This window comes from Micromys minutus (genome assembly GCF_963924665.1).
Source record: "Micromys minutus genome assembly, chromosome: 2".
In the NCBI taxonomy this organism is placed as follows: domain Eukaryota; kingdom Metazoa; phylum Chordata; class Mammalia; order Rodentia; family Muridae; genus Micromys; species Micromys minutus.
In genome coordinates this window covers 3,583,614-3,589,613 of record NC_137971.1, presented here as the reverse complement: position 1 = coordinate 3,589,613, position 6,000 = coordinate 3,583,614, and positions in this window count along the sequence as shown.

The following is a 6,000-nucleotide window of genomic DNA, read 5'->3' as shown; positions in this document are numbered from 1 at the left end:
CCTTGACACTTTTGTGTTTGCTTACTTTGTCTACTGATAATTAATTTACTTAGTTTGCAGTACCATATACAGAGCCCATGGTCTTTACAGCTGAACAAGTGCTTCGATGTTTACCACCTGGGAGAGTGGGCCATAAAAATTAGGCGGACTGGAGTCCCATGCAATTGTCAGCTTTATTCAGAGCATCGGACAATTCATACTTTGAGGGTTAAGAAGAGTCGTCACATGAGTAAAGCCGCAAGGGACAACAAGTTCTTCCACAGAGGTAAACTCCTATCTGCAACACCTGGGAGGAGCACAAAACACGTTCTAAGAACAATCTTTCTCAGATACATATAACCTTCGTGTGTATGTGTGTGTGTGTGTATGTGTGTGTGTGTGTGTTTGTGCAAGCGGTAAAACTACCACGTGACCCAGCTCTATCACTCCCGGATGTATACACAAAGATACGTCATTGCATCGGCAACTGCAGAAAGTTGCATATTCATGGCTACCGCTGGAGTTTTGTAATAGTCAAGCTGTGGCATTAGTCGGAGTCCACCAGCATCTTAAGTGAAGAGAATATGATGCCTAACGTGGTGGAGTTTCGGCTGCAAAGAAAAAAAAATGGACGGAACTGGAGATCATTATGTTAAGCAAGACAAGCTTAAGAAAAATAAATATTCCATATTTTCTCATGTTCAGTCTAGATTTAAATTTGTATGTTAATGTTGTCTGACGGCCTGGTGCATTTTGTGTCTGTCCCATGAGGTATGTTATAAGAACAAACAATATGCTTTCTTGAGTTGTGATTATTTTACTCTTCCTCCTGTCTTTATCTGTGATACTTTGCATTTTTTTGGTCCTATTTTGTATGACACAATCATAATCCTAGCTTTTTAAAAATTCTGATTTACTTTTATTTGGTGTCCCGATCTACCGTCTCGCCAGCAAGAACGCACACGGAACACCAGGATCCTTCTGCAGCAAGGCGTTTATTGTATCGTAAAGAGGAAGACCCCGGGCAGGAGAAAGCACCCTAATTTATACCCCTAAGGGTGGTGTGTCGCTGTGTGATTGGCTGCCCGACAGTGGTCTGATCGTGACGCCCTGGGATGGGCAGTGACTTGGCTCGCGCCACTCTTTGCGCATGCGCCCAGTTTGTTTACAGGGAGGGGCCAGGCTGCCGCAACGGAAGTCAGCGCCATCTTGTGTTATCTCGGCTTTCCACGATTTGGTCCTGTCTGTTAGAAAAAAGATGAAGGGGGGTTTATGTTCTATGCAGGTGCAGCGACTCATGCTGATGCATCTCACCCCCCCCATCAGCAACACAATGGTATAGTACAGAATAAAGTTTATTCTGGGCATGGGGAGGGAGTTAAGAGGGTAGTGAGGCAGAGAGAGAGAGAGAGAGAGAGAGAGAGAGAGAGAGAGAGAGAGAGAGAGAGAGAGGAGTAGAGAAGTAGAGGCCAGCCATGTGCATGTGGAGAGAGGGGGGTAAAGGAATGTGTTTCGGTAAATATTGATGTTAAGGTGATACATGATTGGACAGTAGAGAAGTGGGCAGGGAAAGGGCTAGGAAAACGGAAGAGGAGGAGAGAAAGGGAGATTCCAGGAGGAATCAAGATGGAGCTGGAGAATGAGACTCTAGATCCAGGTCGTCTTAATTGCTATAGGTAGATTTGAATATTTTCAAGGGTTTCTATAGGTCATCTTATCTCATATAGAAAGGCAGTTTGTATCTTTGTCCATTGGATGTAAGCTTATTGTGTAGAGAGTTTAAAGATTGAGAATTTAATATATAAACCCGTTTGATAATCTACCAGGATTTGGAGTCAAGTTTGTGCCAGGGAAGTTGAGAAATGGAACATTCTGGGGTGGTTGAATCCACCTGGGACAGAAGCAACAGGGCGGGTGGAGTGAACCTCCTGGGAAGGGAATCTCGTGGACAGATCTATGAACTGGGCTCCAAACTAGAGCGGCATCCGGGGAGTAAGACTGTGGGGGTGATAAAAGGTTACGTCATCTTTTTAATATTTACTGCAACAGAACTGGGGAGAGGAGGAACAAAGGGGCAAGAAAGGAGCAATAGAGTGAGAGACCGAGAGAGGAGGGTGAAAGCAGTCCCTTTTATTGAGCCAAGTAACTGGGGCAGGGCATACCTGGCTGTTGCCAGGTAACTGTGGGGTGGGGTTTAGAATCCCAACACTGTTTCTTCCATTTTAAATCTAACTCTTTTAGGAAATATGGTGTTTTGTTTTGTTTTTTAATGGAACTACCATAAGAGCAAGGTTTAAACATAAAATTAAATTCCTGGGTTTACACCCAAAGTCTCTAATGCTACACAGATACGTGCACATCCAGGGTTGTTGCTAGAGTGTTCACAGTACGTAAGAAATGAGGAGAAAGATGGAGGAGCTAGGGAGGAAGGAGAACGTGGAGATAAGAGCCTAACGTGAGCAAAGATGCCGCGGTGAAACCAACCACTTAGTGTGCTTATAAAATAGCAAAAGCAATCTCCAAAAAATCCAATAAAATAAAGTATTATTTTTGAATCCTGTCTTTTATTCGTCACACACCCATTTTATGTTTTCTCCACTGCCTCGTGCTTTTTTTTTTTAACATTACATTCGATTGAAGGGAAATCTGTGCTAAATTTTACTGTTGTACCTTGTAAGATCATTTTTCTGTTGGTTACACAGAATCCGACATTTCATTTACTAATTTTCTTTCCTAACCTTTAGTTGTGATTATAAAATTAAGTCCTGACTGATGAAATGTAAGCAGATGTGTGGAGTGTGAGGAAGTACTTCCTAAGGAGAGGGCAGAAGCTCTCTCTCCCTTCTTCCCCCCCCCCCCACCCGCCTATATTGGAAATTGGTGTTTTTGATCCTGTATGTGGCCAGGAAGTGGCCAGGGTGTGGCTGTGCCAAGCGGGAGGTCTGAACTGTTAAGATTATGCAGTTATCTTGGAGCTATCATATTGGCCCCAATTCAACCCGAGAAACGTCTTTAAATTTTTCTTTTATTGAACTGGAGAGATGACTCTGTGGTTAGAAGCGCTGGCTACTCTTGCAAAAGAACCAGTTCCAGGATATTCTCTGCCCCCTAGGCACCAAGTACACACAGTGCACATACTTACCTGAAAGCAAAATGCCCACCATACACATTAAAAAAAAATAATCAAGAAAGTTAACTAAAAATGTATTTATTTTTATTTACGCATATGTGTATACATCTGTGTGAGCGTATGCCATGCATATGCAGTGCCAGAGAAGGGTGCTGGCTGCCCCGAGCTGGTGTTGTGAACCACTCCATGTGGTTGCTAGGTTCAGCAGCAAGCGCCCTGACTGCTGAGCTTCCTTTCCGGTCACTCCAGGTTCTTTTACTTAAAGAAGAGACTCTTTAAAGCTTCTGGATGTGGGGTTTTGCTGGTCTGTGAAGCTGGGCCTTACAGGAACTGCTCATTTCCAGGGGCTGCTTTGTTCTTGACGACTCTTAGGGTGGGGGTGGGGGAGGTGGCAAAGGGAGTCACCCTCAGCCTTCCCCCAACTTGTGGCGGCGGGCGTCCTCATTGGGCCTTTTCCACCTTCGCTTCCCCTCCCCCACACTCCGACAGTGGGTTTTCTTAAAAGTAGAACTTGAAGACTTGAAGACGTGACAGCGGTGGTTTCCTCCAGATCACTGGATATGCGTATGCGGGGAGAATGAGGGAGGGAAGAAGAGCAAAGGAGGGAAACGGGGAAAGAAGGTCCCAAGCGGAGGCAGGACGGTCACCCGGTAACTGACGCGGGAACTTCACGGAAAACTGTTTGCAGCGCTTCTCAGAATTCCTCCCCGGTTTTCTTCTGGGCACGCGTTGCTCACGGGTGGTGCAAGTGAGCATGTGTGTGCACAGGAGGTCAACCTCAGGAGCGTCCCACTTTGCTCTTATACTCGGGGTCTCTCTCTCACAGCGCTCAGGGATCCTCACCTCCACCGCCCAGTGATGGGACTGCAAGCAGCTGATCGCTGACCTCATCCGAGCCAGAAAATTAGCAGTATTTTGGCCTCTCGTTTATGTTTCCCGTAACCTGGAAAATGTGTTGACTTTACCTTGGTTTTCAAGTCCACCACGCCCGGCCTAGCTGACAGGCCACTAACCCCCTCTCTGAACTTTTGCAAGAAGCATTAAGAATGGCTCCCTGCTTCTGGCTTCCGCCCTTGCCAAACAAACTTAGCATTGTGTCCGCATGCACTCATCTCAGAGCCTTTTACAAGGCTTGTTGTGAGAGCCACAGTCCTTCCTCCAAACTCCTAGTTTCCTGTTTCACGGAGGCACCATCTTTCAACACGGGAAGAGGATGCCTTCAGTATTTACTTCCTTTCTTTGAAGAAAATGCTTTTAAAAGATTTATTTACTTTTAGGTGTACAAATGTTTTACCTACACGTGTGTCTTTGTCCCATGTGCTGGTCAGGTGCCTGAAGAAGCCAAGAGGAGGCGTCAGATCTCCTGGGAAGAGAGTTACAGTCAGCGGTTACACCACCCTGTGGGTGCTGGGAGTGAACCCGGGTCCTCTGGAAGAGCAGCCTGTACCCTTCTGGGACTGTCCTCCAGCCCTTCTTTTATTAAGTTGTACGTGGGCGTGCGTGTGCACACATCTATGCAGGCTCCAGCAGAGTCCACAAGGCATCAGCTCTCCAGGGTGGGAGTCACAGGGTTTATTGTAAACAGCTGTGTGGGTGCTGAGACCCGACCCTGGCCAGGGCAATACGTTCAGCACAGAGCCTCTCTTCAGCAATTGTTTCCCCACGGAGAGGATGAGGACTCAGCACCCCCCACACCATCTCACCACCTATGCCCCCATTCACCTTCCCAATAAGGCAATGCCATGGGTTGTCATAACTGAACCAGTGCTCACAGTTCACATTTAAAGGCTTTGGAAAAGCCATGTGTGTTTGCACCACGTGCACCGACGCCTGCTCCTATAATGCACGGTCCACCAACCTTTTTCCTGCAGCTGCCACAACCACCCCTACCACCTGGGTTTATACGTTAGAGTCACCAAGCATTCGGGATGAGAATAGGAAATAACTTCCGGCTCTGCTATGTTATAGCTAACGTGCGCGTCTTAGAAATTAGGGACCAGACAGATCAATCAAGTACTGATATTGACCCAGAGTCAATACTGTGCTTATAATAAGTATGCAAAGTTAATTATCCATCACGCACAACTTCTAGCCTGCTTAAACACATCTCCTCACACACATTGTGGTTGTAGGGTATTATAAAGACACAAAATGCCATGTAATTAGGCCAGGAAAATTATTATGGTTAATAAACTGACCAAACCTCATAAGTAGTATGAATAACAACACTGTGCTCTAGGTTGGAGCAGGAACAAGGGGCCTGAACATGGTAAGGAACACATCTCAACGTCCAACAAATGACAGGGGATATTGCCAGCGCTTTACTTTACAGAAATCAAGGGTATGTTTACCTGCCTTTGAGCACAGCGGAAGCAAACATGGAAAAGAGGGTAACATTCAAGTCTCCCCTTCCCTTCTCTCTCGGTCTCTGCCCTTTTATGTAGTTACTAACAGTGAGGAGAGCCTGTGATCCCTGGCTTTCTTCACTGATGCGTTGATAACCTCACACCAGAAAAGCAGAGTTGGATCCAAACAGAACTTCTCAATCCCGCTCGGAGCTGCGGCGCCCCCTTCTGCCCTTTATCTGTCCTCTGTTCAACTAATCCGACGTTAAATAGGTATTTTCACCCATGTTAATGAGAACTCTACATCACTCTAACGCAGAACTCCCCGGTCCTCTCGGCGAAATGCTAAGATCAACGTAAAACAAAGTTCTCCAGACTTTCAGAAGTTGTATCAACCAACTTAAAATGGTCCAGTTGGCCAGTGGTTCCTCTAGGCTTTTTTAAATACACGTTTGCATAGGGTTTCAGGAAACCTCCAGCTAAGTGCTCATTCCTTTGCGGCGACTCATCGGTGTAAGGCATCCTGACTATTATGTCCTTTTCCAG